General features: G+C 36.9%; 1 protein-coding gene across 11 annotated transcripts in view; it reads left to right on the forward strand.

Moving 5' to 3' along the window:
* TENM2 (teneurin transmembrane protein 2) overlaps positions 1 to 18,493 on the forward strand; it is a 1,087,321-nt gene that overhangs the window by 348,147 nt on the left and 720,681 nt on the right. The gene's annotated exons all lie outside the window — the stretch shown is intronic.

Genomic DNA, 18,493 nt, shown 5'->3' on the forward strand with positions numbered 1-18,493 from the left:
TGTTACTGTATCACTGAGGTGGTAAATTCCTGACCATGTCTCACTGGTTTGTAGTCTGCTGTTGTAAGGTATGACTGAGGAGGAGTTTTCTCTCTTCCTGTGGCTACACTAGCACTTCTAATTTATTTATTTCCCTAGGTGTTTAGTGATGTGTTTTACAATATGGTTCTTTTTCACAGCAAAAAATGATCTTGTCAGCTGAAGATCATGGCACGTATAAACTGGTGACATGAGGAGTTGTGTGTGTCTGTAGCTTCCCTTTCCACTTGCAAGTTAGAGATGCACTGAGAGACATACTTCTGAGTTTTGAGGTTCGACATAGTAACACCCAAGGATGTTACTTCCATGATTTCACTGTTTGGTTTTGGAGAGACAAGTGTGATAGTTACAGGTGATCACAGGATTGCTCACACATGCAGGTTATGTAGAACTGCCAGAGGAAGAATCTGCAGCCCGCACATGGCACAGCCAGGCAAAATGTTGTGTTGGAAGGCTGAAACATTTAAACTGATTATACTGGAAAAAGCAGTTGTCAAATTGGAGAAAATTAACCAAGGCAAAATACATAGAGAAGCATAGTTATACTGATTAAAATCATAATCCTGTCACCTGACTTTTTAATTTTGTCCTTGTATGTTGCCCCATCATCTTATCCCAATGAGTGCCAGCCCCCGTGATCCCAAAGGCTCTGGAATTTGTAATGCTAATGTGTCATAACCTGTGAGCAAGTTGTTGGATCTGATCTCTCACTTTCTCACCTGAAAGGTCATCAGTCTCTAAGCAGGTCTCAAATATTCAAGTGCACTTTTCAGCTATGGACTCAGGTTTTGTGCATGCCTTAATTATTCAGCACTGATAACAAGGGGAGAAAAACAACTTGAAATGTGATGTTTGTAGCATAGGCCATCCCTTAAGTTGTATTCATTATGCTTGTTCCTTTAGATCCCTAAATGAATTGGTCTGATTGCTCAAGAGGACAACAATTGGGAATAAATAGCTATACTACTAGGGTTTTTTAATAATAAATGTATTAAAAAGAAGTAGATGCAATCCAGAAGATATGCCCCAAACAACTGGATTTGAATATACTGTAGTGATCCACAGGGATTTTTTTGCATACTGCACATTGACAGGGTGTGTTAGTACAGCTTCTCATGAGATGGAAACTACACTTAAGGAAAATTTAACATAAATTTCAGCAATGCAAAGCCACATTCTCCAGGGGGGGTTTTGTTGAGATTCAGGTAATTGAAGAGCTCATGGTTTATGCAGAATTGTTATTTCATACCTTTCTTCTGCCTGGGAATTCTTAGTCTGTATCTTTAGTATCCCTAAATGGGATCAGTTCAGTTTGGAACTTGGTTTCAATTCCAGAATTATTTAGGCTCTTTAGGTCCGCAAACCACCTTGGAGGTCAGGAAGAGATTGGCAGCTTCTTTTGTCTCTAGAAGTTTCCACTGCTTCTGTCTTGCTTTGCTGCCTCATATAATGCATAAAAGAACACTTCCAAAATGGCATATTTGTGGAACTACTTTAAAAACTTAAAGTATATTGGTTTTGAAACTATTGAAAACTAGAAGAAAATAATTTAAATATAAATGCAAATATTGAAGTAGGTACCTAGAGGAATTATAAACAAGGATTTTTGCCAATCATGAAGAAAAAACAAAGCTGCTGTAATTGCTTGTGTCCTGTGAAAACACTGGATAGAAAGAATAAAGAATTACTCAAGTATTTTGGACTTCTCAATGGCAATCAATATTTGCTCATTAGTGATTTTGGGATTGGTTTTCTGGTGTGGATTTTTTTTTTCAGATACATTAAATGTCCCATTTTATAATAATTTTCAGCTAACAGCACTTAGATCCTGTGGCAAAGCATTTTTTTTTCTTTTTTTCCTCAAAGTTTTTTTTCCCTGTCTATAACTCTTTCAGAAAATATCTTATTGCAGTTTGGTTCCTTCAAGTGTACTACCCTTGTAGCAGGGCATCCACTTCCAAGAAATTTTGATGAGAATACTTCACAGCCAGCTACAACTATTTATAACCTTGAGGCTGTCTTTGATCCTAAATCAGCTTTGAATTACCATTTTAGTTACACTGGAGGGAAAAAAAGAGATTTTATCATATCCAGAATATAGGAAAATTGGGAAGATACAGTTATTTTGGGGCTTGTATTACTAATTATAGTAACTTATTACAATACATTGTTGCTGGCATTCCACAATACTTGTTTGAATGGAACTTGTTTTGCCATTTAACATGTTCCAGCATTAGTTCATTCTTTAGCAGTATATGATTTGATAGATTATTTGTGTTATGCTTTTTAATAATTGCTGAGATTTGGCTGCTGAACACTCTCAGATTTTCCTTTTTGTAAATGTTAATTGAAGGGAGTGGGGGGCAAGTTGGGTTTTTTATTCAGCTGCCTGGTGTTCCTGTTGATCAGTGAGTAAACAACAAAAAATATCCAACTTGATATTTCAACTTTATGATTAACCTTTTCATCAGCGTAGGGAAATGAAGTGAAATAGTTGTTCTTCTCTCCAGTATTTAATTCCAAATCCATCCTTGTGCCAATGTCTTTAACAAAACAGAAAGAAAGGCTGCCCAGGTAGCTGCATATTGAGAACTGATATTATTTTTTTGCAGTTTTGCCAAGGGGCATCTGAAAAAGAAGTTATTGAGGAATAGAATCTCCCCGTGACTCCTGTACCAAAGCCTGCAGTGATTATAATAGCAGATAGTCCATTAAGAGACACTGTTCTCACATTAATGTGGAGTCTCCAAACTGTTTACTTTTCTCCGTCTAGATTTCTTGTGCAATAGTGAGGTATTTTTCATGTCAGTAGTGTGGGAACTTTATAATCAAAGGTTGCATTCACTTAATACTGGTCTCTGTTTTAAGTATAAAGAGAAGAGACCTGAAGTAGAATATGAAAGCACTGTGGTGGTACTGTAATCTCCAAAGGTGTTAATCAGAAAATGCCAGCAGAAGTCTTGAAAGAGCAAAATGCAAATAAAGAAAATAAGGAGACAGGCAGTTGTGTAGAAGTGCCAGAGGACTGTGGCATATTTTATTTTTATACTTTAAGTTCAAAGTAGATTTTTGAGGAGAGGTCTCGGAGCAACATGGTTTTGCTTGTTAAGTTGGATTAGTAGCTCTATATGTGCATTTTGACTCGAAATTACTGAAGGTACCCAGTCTTCACCTACTGTTCTAGCAGTTATCTGTGATAGTGAGGCAGTGATAGGCAAAAGCAGAAATAAAAATGATGCTTACTTGCACAGCAACTTCAGTGTAAGAATTTTTGCATAGAGTCTGTGCATCTGCAGGTGTAACAGAGAGGCTGGGACTTATTTATTTCTAAATCCAGCCAGCAGCTTTTGTGTACTTTGAAAGGACATGTGTGTTAAATGGGAAGGGAAAACAATATACTCTTAATGTAATATTTGAGATCCAAAATCTCCTATGTATAACTTGGCCGCAAGGTTGGTCATAAACTGTGTTCTTTAGGGAGTGTTTACACAAATAGTTTGCTCACTCATCTATTCATAAATATTATTTGTGCAAATAAGGAAACAAATATTTGTTCCCCTTGCAGTACTACTATTTCTATTTGAATTAGTAAAAGAATAATTAATGTGTAGATATCCTTCAGCTAATACAGAATAAATTTCTTCCTGCAAAATTCTAGCTTCAGATTAATCCCCTTCAATCATTACAGTTTATTTTAGATGTCTAAAAGCTGTAGATTGCTGCTGTATGGTTACACCTTGGCCAAAAATGAACAAAAGAGTGACATATGACTGATGCTCCCATGTGCAATTATATTCCCGTCAGTGAAAGAAACTATTAGAAACAAGGAAATACACCCTAGAGCTGTAGCAAAGTCCCTGTTTTTTGGGTGAGGAGCTTGTGATTTATCCAAGAGATGTTGTATTGCAGCACAGTGAGGCTTTGAGAGACAGCTCATCATAATCTCTGGGGCCATGACCTGACAGATTAAATAGAACGATGAGTTTGTATTGTCAGAGCAATTCTGTCTAGAGGACAAAACATTTTATTTAGAGGGTAGATTGATGGGATTAAAGCTTTGCACTTATTTACTTTACACACTCAAATTTACTGTAAGATGTTTTTTATTAAACCAGCCACTGGATTGCTAAAGGAATTATTTTAGGACAGATGATTTCATTTAAATGAAAAGTGAAGGATCAAAACCCTCAGAATTTATTAGTAAACTCAGTCCCTGCCATTCCTTTCTTCAAAAGCAACTTAATCTTTCCTTATTTCATGTTTACTTTAACTTGCAGACTATTTGGAAGAACTGGAGGCATGTAATTCTGTCTCTGCATTCATTTTCAGCACTAAATAAACTTGGAATGCCACAAGGTATCTGAATAATCAGAAATTCAAATAATTCTTAAGGTGGAGAGAGATGCTGTCTGTTTTCTTTAAATGCTTTTGACAAATGGCACAAATAAATAGTATCTATTATTTGTTGTCCCTTGTTGTAGCTACACAGCTCTGCAGAATAAGCAGATAAATCTACCATGAAAGCATATATCCTTTTCACAAATTTAATTCCTTGCTGTAAGAAAATTACCAAAATGTTTAAATAAAGAGTTTACACAGAGATCCTTTTCATTGTCTTTCCCTTTCCCTGTAATTCTCAGCAGGTGTTCAATTTTTTTTTTTTTCACTTCAGACTATCACTGTAAAGGAATACCAAGAAATGTGTTAGTTTTAGATAATCCAGAATTCCCTTTGCTCAGCTTCTTAGTTTATAGTTATCTGTGTGAATTAGAAATCTATTACCTTGTGTTCATCTTTCACCCAAATCTATTCACCAAGCATCAAAACTCATCAGTGAGATGGAGTAATGCTATTTAATTAGTCTTTGATATACAGTTAAATTAGGTCTTAATAAGGGGTAGTGCATCCTAAAATCAATTATCTCGCTCTTCTTAATAAGAGCAACTAATTAGTAGGTAAATCGCCACAGTTCTCCTTTTATCCTACAGTTTTTACAATCTTGTGGAGGAGATTAGGCTGAGGAAATTACTCCCTGATAGCTCAGAGAAATTTTAGGGCATACCTTTGAAAACGTTTTTCCAAGCAAACTGCAGTATAGAAAAGAAACAAAAAAGAAATAGGAAAAAAATCCACTTAATTTCTTCACATTTTTTACCCAATTCCTTGTCAGAACCAAAGCAAGCAGGAAGAAGGAGTAGCCCTGCCTGCTGCACCCTATTAAATGTGCCATGAGTGTCTGTCCTGGTGTTCCTTTCAATGCAGTCATCAGTTAACCAAAATATCTGTTTTCTTCACGGAAAATTGTGCAACTGCAAAAAAAAAAAAAAGGGAAACCTCGTGGGCTCTAAGCACAGTCTTTACAAAATATGATTTTATGTGGGGAATGGCTTTTATTTTAGATGAAGAATCAGAATCCCAAAGTGGAAAATAATTGCCACACCATACAAAAGTGGCACAGTGGTCACGGAAAAAGTCAGGTTTTATCCATTGTTACCAAAATTGTTACATTTTAAGCATAGAAGTGTTGGGTTTGAGATCCCATTTTTTTTAGTTAAGATTTCCAGCTTCCTCAAATGGAAGATTTTTCCATTTCTTTAATCTATATTCCCAGTTACAAGAACTGAACAGCTGGAAAAACCTCATGGATGAAGGTTGTGAAGGATGTGAAGTATTGTGAAGGATGCTCAGGTTTTCCTCACAAGTTCCATCTGTCTCAAAATGCTACTGGATATCTCCTGACTTTGACAGACCCTAATTTCATCCAGTCATGTAGGCCAGTATACGGTGTATTGCCTTAGATTTGTCAGATTTGATGGCACCTTACTGAGGTTTTGCTTTCAAAAGATGGTGTAATTCACTTTCATTGGATATTTCTCTTTTTTTTATTTTTTGTCATGGTCAAAAGTTTGAAGGGAACTCAAGGACACGCTTGTGATTAATCAACAAATGCAGAGGCTTTTTCTCATTCTTTTTCTGCTGCTACTACATCCTGCATATACTAGTCCCCTTCGCACTAAACTTCCTTGCCAAGCATGTCAGAGAGATTTTATAACTGTGAAAGTGTGATGTTATTGCTTCAGTTTCCCTTATGCTTATTGTTGCAGCTTTTCTAGACACTTTCTGGTGTTAGTCATTAATGACAACACAGTGCCCCCGTTTAGAGAGTCTGAGGTTGCCGTCTGTTCTTTGTTTTTCCTCCCTGCTGAATTACTCATGCTTTCTGTGGAAGGAAACGTTCTGAAGGCAGCCATTCCTCCCCAGGAGACTTCATGGAGTGATATCTATTCCTGATTCAAGTGTTTAACCCAGTATTTCAGCTCATGATCTTAGCAGTATCAGAAGCTGGGAGAAGCAGTCCAACTGTTTGACTTTTAACTGGTCTGGGACAGGTGACTATAGTGTGAATGTCTGAGTGTCCAGGCAGTAACATTTGCACTGGAATCTCTGGTGCTGTGTCGGTGATCTGCTTGTTGGTGATCGGCTTAAGCAGCAGAGAAGAAAACCAGACGTGCTGCCCAATTTCCTTCCCTGTTCTCTGTGTGTGACCAGTAGAGAATCTGCACACAAAATGTTACTGAGCCCCAACATAGTGCAGGTACCAAAGTCTGTGCTCTGTACACATGATAATAAAATGAGTCACAAACTGGTTGAGCACTTCCAGCAAATACCTTTGCTAGCAAGGGAGGTGGAGGTGAGGATGACACACAACTAAAACCCCAGTGAACACTATTTTAGGCTTGCCTTTGGTACCTCAGATGACTTCTCAAGCCTTTTTAGCTTTTCTGACCCTCTCCTCAGCGGTGGAAAATTCAGATGGGGTGGAGATTTTAGTAATCCACAATCCAAGGCAGATGCATTTTAAGCATCTATGTTAAGCCTGCTTCTGCTGATGGCCTCGTGTTTGAGGGCTGAAGGAAATAAGATGAACTTAGAGTATGTTTCATGACCATGTTTTCTATACTTGTGGGTGTCAAGTTTCTGGATGGACACTAGTTGGAAAGTTTAATCTATTTTAAAAGCATATACTTGCTTTTTTTTTTTTTTAAATGAAGTTGAAATGGTGAATTAGAATCTTAAAATCTTAGAATGGTTTGGGTCACAAAAGACCTCAAAGATCATTTAGTTCCAACCCCTCTGCAATGGGCAGGACACCTTCCACTAGAATTGGACTAACTTTTAATTAGTAATGAAACACTGTGGGTAGTTGGGGAAAAAGTCATTAAGCGTGTTCTTAGCATTCTTGTTTGTATTTTGAATTTCGCCCATATGCAAATTATCTTTAAAAGCAGAGAAAGTCAACAGGCTTTGAAACACAGCTGGAGAATGTAAAATATCAGAAATCCTTCTACTGATCTCTGCAGCTTAGATCTGGTTCAAAATAGGGACTAAAAGGTCATCATCTCCCACTCTTCCTTTTCCCCAGCTGTACAACCTCTGTGAAGGCCAAGTTGGAACCCGAAGGGGTCGCTGGAGTTTAGCAGGGTTTCAGAAGCAGCTGTGCCCCCAGGCCTCAGGAGTAACTTTTTATTACAGTGGTTTTTGATTTGCAACAATAGGTTTGGATCAAATCGTTGGCATAATAAGTATTAACAAGCTGTTTAAGTGGTAACAGGAGGTCATTTTACAGAGTGAAAATGTTGGTGGTTTTTTTTTTTCAATTTTGCTGTATAGTCCTGACAAAATTATTGTACCAGTTTTATGTTCTCTTTCACATATCTCTCTCCTTTTCCTGTTTTGCAGTGGACCTGGTTCAGGTAGGAATCTTTGTTCTTTCAAAACTTTTGAGGGTTCATGTCATGCAAGTTTGAGAAAGTATGTAAGTCAGTATGTTTGCAGTTAAAAAAAATTCATTATTCCTTAATGAAGAATAGCTGAAGAGAAATAAGAGCTATCTTTGTGTTCTTTCCTACTCCCTAGTATAATAGCAATGCATCTTTTCTGTGCTAAAGGGCACAGTGGACTCAGATGAAATCACCAATGTCATCTCCAAATGCCCTCTTTGTCTCTCCTTTGACAACTTTTGTTGTGTGACCCACAGCTCTGAGAAGTGTGGTGGGTTCTCCTCATCCATTACATTTGTAGATCAGTGCTGCATGTTTGATGTAAAACTGAAAAAATTATTGGCTAAAATTGACAACCTCTGTTTGGTGTCAGGAATTATCAATTGAGCAGGTCTGTTCTGCTCCCTGTCATCTCATCTCCTCAGAGGAACTCGGACATTGTGCTGCTGTCCCATTGCTGTGGTTATATCGTGATTTACATCTGCAGCTTGGGAACAGCAGCACTGGGAGCTGTTTGACAAGTGGCACTTTCACTGGGAAACAAGTCAGGGATGCACTTAGAGTGATTAACAGGGAATTGCCAGCGTTGGAAATGGAGTTGGTGCCTGAACAGTTTGCCCTAAGCAGAGGATCAGGGGGTTCTGGATTGTTTTTATAGGAAGAAGTCTCACCTCAAAAGTTGTTTCTCTTTCCCAGCTCATGGTGGTCTCTTTAGGATGCCTCCATCAGTGGAAGAACAAACAAACAAAAAACTACTTTGTTGTGGGTGTAATAGCTGTGTAAGGTTCATGCTTTAATCAGTAGTTTATATGAAACTTTTGGTGGTGTTTGATGCAGTTGCATTCCGTGGGTATTATTCCAAAGACTGATTCCAAAAATCTAAGACCAGGGGTCTCTATTTAAGAAGATTTTTCTGAGGCATTTAGTTGTTCTGTTGGGTAAGTAAAGGAAAGAAAGTGTCAACATGAGAATAAAGCCTTTACTACAGTTACAGCTCTGACTTGGTGCAGAAGAAGAACAGGCAACTTTGACATTGGGTGACAAACTTGCCCATGTGTACTTATTTTTATCCTGTCTTTGATTATTTGTCATATGGATTTTTTTATACGTTCCAAAGGTAACACTTGAGGCTTGTGTATGTGTTTTCTGCTGTTCTCTTGAGGTAACCATTTAGAGCCTCACTCCAGGTGTCAGAGGCCTGTTTTAGAGCAATGCTTTGCCTTAAAGACACATACAGGTGCTAAAGCAAAATGAAATTTGAGTCATTAGAACAAAATCTCCCTGACCTTAAGATTAAATGATCACGGCTGCAATGGCCTATGGAGTTGCTTATCATAAACTTTTCAGAATTCCGCTCTCAACCTTATTATGATTCAAATTAAAATGTTATTTAAAACCACCAGACCTCATTGTGGGCAGAGACCAGTGACTTTCTTGTCCTTTCCCCTATATGACTTGTTGAATCATGCATCAGTGCAAAGGGTGTATAAAACACTGCCAAGGAAGAAACACTCTTCAAGTATTTAAAATGAACTTTGTGTTGATATGAAGGACTACACAGAGTAACTGGTGATAGAAATCAACTGTAGGGTGGCCGCATGCTGGTGTTTAATATTAACAAAGGGTTGGTTGTTCATCTAGGAATGTACTCATGGCTGTGTGATTTGTCTTCCTGTTCCATATCTTCTTCTCCCTGACAATGAGCTGAGCTGATTTAAAGGCTACGATTGCGATCAGAACCACGAGATATCACAGGTTGAATGTTTTTACATATTCATCTTTTCAGGAGGAATTTGATTCCCGTCCTCCCTCTCTTCTTTGAGATAAAGCCTTCTAGCCTCTCTGGGAGTCTGGGGAAAACCAAAAATGTCAGCAGCTGTACAACAAATTATAAATTTCACCTGCTTTTAAAATTTAATTTAAAATAATCTAACCTTGACTTTTTAAATACCAGCAAGTTTGATGTTTCTTTTTAAATGAACTTGAATTTACTTCCCTCATTGATAGATGACTATAAATATTCTTTACTCCATTGGTTGTTAATCATTTTATGTTTCATCTCTGTGCTTTGGGTAAACAGAACCATATAAAACAGTAACTGAAGAGTAACTTTCTTATCATGTTGTTTCTTTACTGCTTCAAGTATTTCATTCCCTGGAGTTTTTTCCTTTTGATTCTCACTTAGATCTACAGTTTGTCTTCTTCTTTCCCTCTTATTTTCTCCTTTTAACTGTCAATTTCTCTTTAACTTTACAATGCTCTCCTCAAAACACACCACAATGCTAGGATGAAAATGGAGCAATGTCCCTCTCTCTTCCCTTCCACTTTTCTGTCCCAGGCTTGAGGATTTGCCCCTCTCCAGGGGGAAAGCTTATTACAACCCAAGCTGAGGGCAGCATGTAGTAGTTACAGCAAATTCAAAGCTCTTCTAAGCCTCTGTGGCTCTACATCAGGGGAGGGTGAGCTCAGCAACACACTCTTTTCCTCAGTGCACTGATGACACTGCCAAGCTGCTCAAAGTCCTTTGCACTGAGGAAGAGACTGGGAGACCAGGAAGGAGGATGGCACAGGGCAAAGCTGTGAATGGAGATGGCTGTGGCAATTATCAGGTTAGTTTTCCACCCTCAGCAGCCTTTTTCCCTTACACAGACTTGTGCTCTACCTCTGGCTACAGCTGTCAGACAGCTGGGTAAATGTGTAAATAGTAATTGACTTCTCTTGACCCATTGTTGCATTTGAGAAACAGGTTATTTAACAAACGAATGTCAAATGCTTTCCCCTGATTTGTGAATTGCGCTGCTACTGCATGGGAAGTGTTATGACTTTCAAGTTAGAGTTTAATAACAAAGTCGTTGTGTGTATGTTACCATCCACCATGGCCATAATTAATCCTGGCTGAATACTACACATTTACACTGGAATACTGGATTATCAGATGGATGTTTTTTTTCTTTAGGAAATAATATTAAGGTGTGTTGCACATTGTCCAGTCCTGTTTGATGTCACCAGGGCAATGAGAACACTGTACAGTTGCCATTCTTTTTTTAGTTTCAATGTTACCCTTAGCATTGAGGTGCCTGTAGACTTTTATTTACACAGAAACACTTATCAGGATAAGTGCTTTATTCAGTATTTTTCACTTCACATTACAATTATCCTATCTGAAGATGGGATTACATAGTGCACTTTCAGATATGAATATGGATTGTTTTGCTGCAAAGTGGTGGATCACATGTGTGTGTTTCTGCCATCAGATATGGGAAATGCAAAAACAAACGTAGAAGGGCAAATGTATCAGATGTAGAGCTTTTATCTTGCTAAGAAATTCAGTAAAAAATTATTGAAATTCTTGTTCTTATTTGCTATATTTCCATTTTGGCCAGTAGCCAGTTTTATCCCCACAGTGAGCCTGTGCACACTTTTCTAAAGGACACGTATTTAAAGCTTGGTACTAATCTTTCCTTTCTTGAAGCCCCCCACGATGTTACAGAGGATCAGGGGGTTCTGGATTGTTTTCATAGGAGGAAGTCCCACTCCAAAAGTTGTTTCTCTTTCCCAGCTCGTGGTGGTCTCTTCCTCAGCTGGGCTCATGTGTCCCTGGAAGCTCTAATAGGTATTTTGCTGCCATGGATTCTGCATTAGCTTCATGACAGTAATGCTTTAAGCTTTCAAGGCTTCTACTTTTTTTATCTTTAGAGTACAGATGAAGATTACACACCTTTCCCTTCTCCTGTGCTTATGGTCTGCTGCAGAGAAGGGAGATACACACCTCAGCTAGTCATGGGCTAAAAGCTTCTGCCACAGCAAAGAACATTAAACTTGTCTGTATATATCGAAACTCAGAAAAGAAATACTTTGACCTTCTAATTCTTTAATCCTTTGTTTACTGAAGCTCTTTCTACCTGTGTGTCCTGCATGGCCCACCTGGTTTTGAGGGCATTCTGGAAACAAGGAATCCATCAGCCCTATGAGCTGTCTGCAGTCTGGGTCCTCTGTGTGACCAAGTGGTGGTGTTTATTCCTGTTCCAGTAATCTTTAGGCTATCATTGTGTTTAAAGAGGTTTTTACCCAAAGGGGAATTACATTTTTATATTATAAGGCTCATTTGGGTCCTGATCCAAGGGAAATTATTATTCAGAGGCTCTAAAGAACTGACAGATGTGACAGTATTGCTGTCCTCACTTATACAAAGTAATTTTCATATATTTGCCCCCTGGCCTTTGTCTTTATCATTGATGTTGGATTTATCCTTGCCAGCTGCCTTGTCTGGAGTTCTCAGCTTCCTTTAAATGTTGCTGGACATTTTGTCCTTTCCTTAACCAAGTCTGAAAGGTCAGGGACTACTAAAACATTGAGGGTAATATTCTCCATGTTTATAGGTCAGAATCTTTCCTTCTTTCCTCTGTTTTTAGTGCAGGGTTTAGTAAGACAAAATCAGATACTGCCTTAGCACAGATAATCCTGTGTACTCAAACAGGAAACAAACCTGTGTGAACCATAGCAGGTATGAAGCTATGATTTGAATAGTATTGGTTTATTTCCTTTTAATTGTTTGACACAACAGGTGTTCACAGTTCCAAGTTTGCTCTCATAACCATGAAAAAAAAAACCCTTTTGGTATTTATATATATATATATATATAAATTATATGTAGTGGGAAGCAGGTTCTGTCCTGCACTAGGTTGTGGATTTTGTGTGTTTTACGAAATCAACAACATAAATAGGCAGATCTGTCTCTCGAGTAAATTTTTACATCCTTTCTAAACTTACCTCTCATTTAGGTCAACACCTCATGACAGTGTTCAGATTTTTAGCACAAGAATACTTATTTCAGTACCTATTTATTTTTTATATTCAGTTCAGAAATACAAATGTAATCATGAACGAAATGAAGAGCAATTAAGTTTACAATAAAGTCAAAAACTCAGCACTCTTCTTGTGATTTACGAAACACATTTATGCAAAACCTGAATATTTAAAATAATTTAGCCATATTTCTTCTGTTTATTGGTCTAGAAAGAAGTAATCTATAACTAATTAGGATACTTAATTTAAATACATCACCTTTAGAAATCAATTTAAAGTCAGTTACCAGTGCTTGGTTTTTGGCTTTGGATTTTTGTTGGGTTTTTTTATGATTATTTGGATTTCAGCACCCTTGATAACTATTCAAAAGAAGTCTGCTCATTTTAAACTCCTTAATTTTATGCACAGGACTACATATGACACTGGGTTTTGTGTATTCTGTTGTGGAGTATAGCAACAAACTATGGGAAGAGAAGCTGCTTTCCTCCAATAAGTTTAACTACATGGTAGTTTCTTCCACAGTTTTCCTGAAAACAGTAATAATAATTAAATTTTACAAATGGTACTTCATAGATGGTGCCATTTTTTGAAGAACTTACTGCCATAAAATGGTCCCTTCCTATGCAAGCTTTGCAGTTTCAGATTATAGACTATCAAAGCAAGGATATGAGGGACTGAGTGATCATTGCCCTTGGGATGTTGGAAGATTCCTTCATTCATTAGTCAGGAAATAATTTGTAGGAAATAGGTGAATTAATGTTCATTAGCAATTAACTGATTATAAATAAATATCATATAAATATGATGCTTGATTAAGAGACTAAGCATACACTAGATATCTTGTCAACTGACAGTCTTTGTGTATGTGTATGTATAAATACATATAAAATAATACACTAATTATAATGTAAAACAAGATACTGTTTATCTGAATAAGGATCCACCCCAAAAAAGTCAGATTACCAATATTTTCCAAAATAACCTCATATTTGAGTAACTTTGCCATACTGAGATGTAGTTAGCTTCATTTCTCTGGTGATTTTGAATCCTTAGGTTCAAATGTGCATCAGATACATGTATCTTCTTAGTATTAGAAAGAAACAGGTACGTGGTATCATAAAATCAGCAGTAATCATCTTGAGAATTAGTTTAATTTTTTTTTAATACTTTCTCAATAGATTAGTTTAAGGCTTAGTTTAGTTTAAGGTAGGAAGATTCTACAGTGTAAAGCTAAATCTGGAGACAAAATTATGTTGAACAATGATGAACAGTATCTCCTATGTCACTGTAATGAAAAACAACAACAAATTCTACTTGCACCTCCCAACTGGCTGCAATTACTGCATTGGCTGAAATTCATTTGAAGAAAATTGTTTTTCAGGTGTTTTACCTGTATAATTATTAAAAAAAATTATGAAATTACTTAGGCAGCTTGGCAAAAATTAGCCTCCCCTGATAAAGAAGTGTTATTACAGAGAAGTTCATGTGATGATTTTTAGGGTCTTCCTTATCAGCATCATTGTTCAGGAATTTAAAAAAAAAAAAAAAAAGGATTATTTGCTGCTTTGTATGTAAAAGATTATCTTAGTAAAACTTCATAATGAACATAGCAAAGTTCATCAGGAGAAAATGAAAACTCATACAACTGAGAGGAAATGACTGTGAAGGAATAGCATTGAGAGACCTTGAGGTGATAGTAGGAGAACAAATTAGATGTTAATCTGTGCTGTGAGAGAGCTGCTGAAGTGGTCAGTGCTGCCACAAGCAGCAGATATAAAGTCTTCTCCGTTTTGGACAGGGGAAGGCACCCTTTCAGCAGAGCTCCTGAAATAATAAACTCAAGATACCACAGTGCTGATAAGTCTGATCAATTATAAGCTGCTTAAACAAAGGCAAGGTAGATAAGGGAGCTGGAGTCAGGTTTAAAGAGCAACAGTGCTTGAGAAACGTTGGGAAATCACAGTTTCATTTGACATCTTAAGGGATGTATTGTTCACCTACTCAACTACGCTGCAATAACACTGCAAGCTTTATTATTACATCAAGAAGATGCTGAAGGCCACATTTTTAAAGCTTTACAGGCAGACAATGAGTTTCTTAGACATGTATAAGATGAGGTGCATGATATATTCTCTTTTCATACAGTGCATTTCCACACAAAAGTAGCTGCACAGTTTTCCTTTCATGTTTTAAAAGGGAAAAAAGTGCATTTGATGTTGACTATCTGGGCCACCTACCTAGTTTTGTTCAGAAGAAAGTAAGTGAAATCTGTAGTGAAGTCAACACACACACATATATATATATAGGTAGGTAAAATATATATATTTAAATTAAACTAGCAATCACTCTTCCTGTATCTTGTGCCCTTGTTGGAGATCAAACTCTTCAGAGTACCAGGGAATGGACACAAACTCTTTAACTTGAATCCATAAAACCCCCAAAAAATTACAGTATGCCACCAAGAGTATTGTGAATCTCCTAATAAAGAACTTAAAAGATAAGGGCAACAGGCATAGTTGTTACCTATAAAAGACAAAATATTTCTATAATCTTTTATCAGCAATCTCTCGAAGGTAACATTGATTTTTCTATGCTATTAGTGAGAAGATTTAATCTCTTGGCACCATCTCTGGTAACTTGTTAGGCATTTCATCATGCCTTCAATAGAAATAAAAGTGGATCTATTTGACTCAGTGTGTTGTACCCCGTGTTTGACACACAGAGTTGGAGTTGCCTTAGTGCTGTGCTATTAATTAACTTCATTGTAATCTAGCAGTAGTAAACAGAAAGCACATTCTCAGGGAATTCAGCTTCAGCTGGAGTTCCATAAGCTGTTAGGTAAATGAAAACTCCAGGTTTCTGAAAATATTAAAAATGTAGCTGTCACTTGAAGTTCTGTTCATCACAGGAAAATGCAGACTAATGAAAGTGAGAGTAACAATGACGAATGTGACCACATCCATTTCAGCAGTCACCCAGGAAAGCTCCCACTCAATAATTTCAGGAGTGATTGAAAAAAAGCATGAACACTTGAGCAGAACTGAAGGTAGTGTTAGCATTGTTTGGCTAATTGGTTATGCCAGATATAAGAGGGCCGTATATATAAGATGTTGCAAACGTGAACTAGACCTTTGACTTTTCTCAATCAATTCTTCAGAAAAGTAAAAAGAAAGATCTTAAGCAAAAGAATAAAAAACCCCATTATGCGACATGAAAATATATTCTTGTATGAAAACTTGTCATACAAGAAGCAAAGGGGTGCAGGTTTCCATTCTCTGTTTGCTGAGGTGACATGTAAAGCTGTTGGATTAACCAGAAAGCAGAACACTTTATAGAAATCATTACAGACAGAGATGTTTCTTACAAAAATACTTGTTCAAAACAAGCTTGTTATATAAAACAGACTTGTAAAGAACAGAGGCACTGTTTGTCAGGCTTTGTCAGAAGAGGACCAAGATAGAAACAAGCTTTTTATTCATACCCTTCTTATATAAACGTGCTTTGTCTAGACTTTACATTTTTTTTTTAAATTTGGAATCTGATAGTATAGAAGAAAAGGTGGTAGAAAATGCTGGAATTAAGATCCAAGTAGTATCTTATAGTTTTATGTTGTATCTTTCTAATTTAAATGTATTGGATAAGTTGTAAAATTAACACTCCCATTCAGACATTTCCTCTTTCACCTTGTGTTTTCCTGTCTCTGGCATTTTCACTGACATTTTTCTGCAATAATGATCTTAGCCAAAACAAATGATGCATTTAATCTCTCAGAACTCTTCCCCTTTCTTCCTTACCCCTTTCAAAAAGACAGCTCTTGTCCAGATTTTTGAGCTAGCAGCTGTTTGGGACTTCTCCTTTTGCCTATTGTGTCAAAATCTCACAGTACCTCCCCCAACAAAAGGTCTGCTTGACTCACTTCATCTGCATTTATATCAACTTTACTGATACAGCATTCTTTGCTTTGGCTTCTCTTCAGTCCCTAATAAATGCAACAAATTGTTTGTCTGACCTGGCAATTTGTCCACATGATCTCAGTCATTCAGATGTTCAGCTGGGTGGTAGCAAACCCAACCTTCTCAACCCTGTGTTGCTGTTCATGGCAATTTTTTTCCTTTGAACCTGCCCCATATTCCCACATGGCACTTTCTTCCTGTTAGTTTTGTTTGTTCATGAAGTTTTGTCCATTATCTTCTCTTTTTGAGCCCCTCAGTACAAAGGACCACTTATTTTTGTATCTTTGGGCAATATCACCCAGATTTTAGAGACAAACAGTCGAGTATCAACAACCTGAGTCTCAACAGCTCCTGTGCCTTTGCCAGTTGAGGATTGAAAAGTGAAGAAGGATGTTATCTGCTCATAGAAAGGTTCTATAATCATGACCTGAGCATCAACTTTTCATATCTCCTTTCTATGTCAATGCAGTGAAATTACACTTTTTTCAGTATAACCATTAAGCCCCTGAAAAAAAAAAAAAAGGAAGAAAATAGATCAACCCAAATTTATTATTTGCACATTAATCAAAATGAAAGACCTCAAAATGCTGCAGATTAGAATTGGATAAATTTCAGAATTTCCAGTGAAGGTAAAGGAATGGAAGCAGACAGCATCTAAGTCATTCAGAAACCCTGCTTTTATCTAGCAGTTTGAGGGATTATGAATCCTGGAGTCTCAAATCCAGCACCTTTCTGTCCCTTTCCATTGATCCAGAGTTACTCTAGTTAGTTTTAAACACCCGTTACTTCCTTAAAATTTTAAAATACTGAGTCCATTTTGATTACTTCTTAAAAGAGATGAGGATAAGATGGGTTGGGCTAAGGTAAGGTTTGGATTATAGCTGTGAAGGGAGCACAATGTGTGATCAACAATCCTTTTTCACCTCAGTTTCTTTGAGTTGTTGAACCGCGTGTGTACGAACTCCTGTCATCTCCCACATCAAGCCCAAGGGGTCTTAAACAATATTTTAGGTAACATACTAAGCATTTAATTTTCTTTAGAAGAACCCAATTATGCTAGAAATTCATAATTAAAAATTATAAATAGAATAAAGAAGAAAACATGACTATTATATCCTACGGCTACATTTTTCAGCATGATGTGCAGGGAATTAGGTGCAAAAATCCCATTTATGTTAATGGATCTTGCGTGTCTAATTCCTCATATACTACAGTGCAAATTTACCCCCTGGTGTCTTTGATGGTCCAGAGGACCAGCACAGAGGGGGAGAAGAGTGATTTATGTGATGATCTGTCAATCATAATGGCAACCAGAGAAAATTGCAAAGCTGATTTTAACCTCTGTAAAAACAGCTAGTTAGACCATATGCTTTTTTTCTCTTGCCAGATGTCATCATTCATCAATTTCTCATTAAGAAAATGGCACTCAGGAAAAAAATAAAAAGGGTAAAGGTTTTTCTCTTTCTTAAAAAAAAAAAAAAAGTCCAGAAAATCAAACTATAAGAAACAGGATGAGGTAACCCTTTTCATAAAGGCAAGACCTGTATGTCCTATAACAACTACAGCTCACACTGAAGTGCTTAAATCTCTCTCTATCTAGTTTTTTTTTAAAGGATTTTACATATTTATAATATCTCCAGAATTAAATACAATAAAAAACATATCCATTTATTCTGATGATCCCTAATCCTGCAGAGTAATCGAGATATTCACATTTTCTTTTTGTCTTTTTGAGCTGGAGGTCACAGATATCCACTTAAGCTCATTCCACCTGTCTGGGTAACAGGGGTTTCCTGTCTGCTGTTATGGGTTTGCTGTTTAAAAATGAACCAACAAACAAACAAAAATCACTGACAGGTAACAAAGATGTTAACATCAGAATAAGACATTATTTGTTCTTAGTTTCTTGAAGGT

Source organism: Pipra filicauda, unplaced genomic scaffold (assembly GCF_003945595.2).
Source record: "Pipra filicauda isolate LSUMZ 115617 unplaced genomic scaffold, ASM394559v2 scaffold3_size10097308_pilon, whole genome shotgun sequence".
NCBI classification, from domain to species: Eukaryota; Metazoa; Chordata; class Aves; order Passeriformes; family Pipridae; genus Pipra; species Pipra filicauda.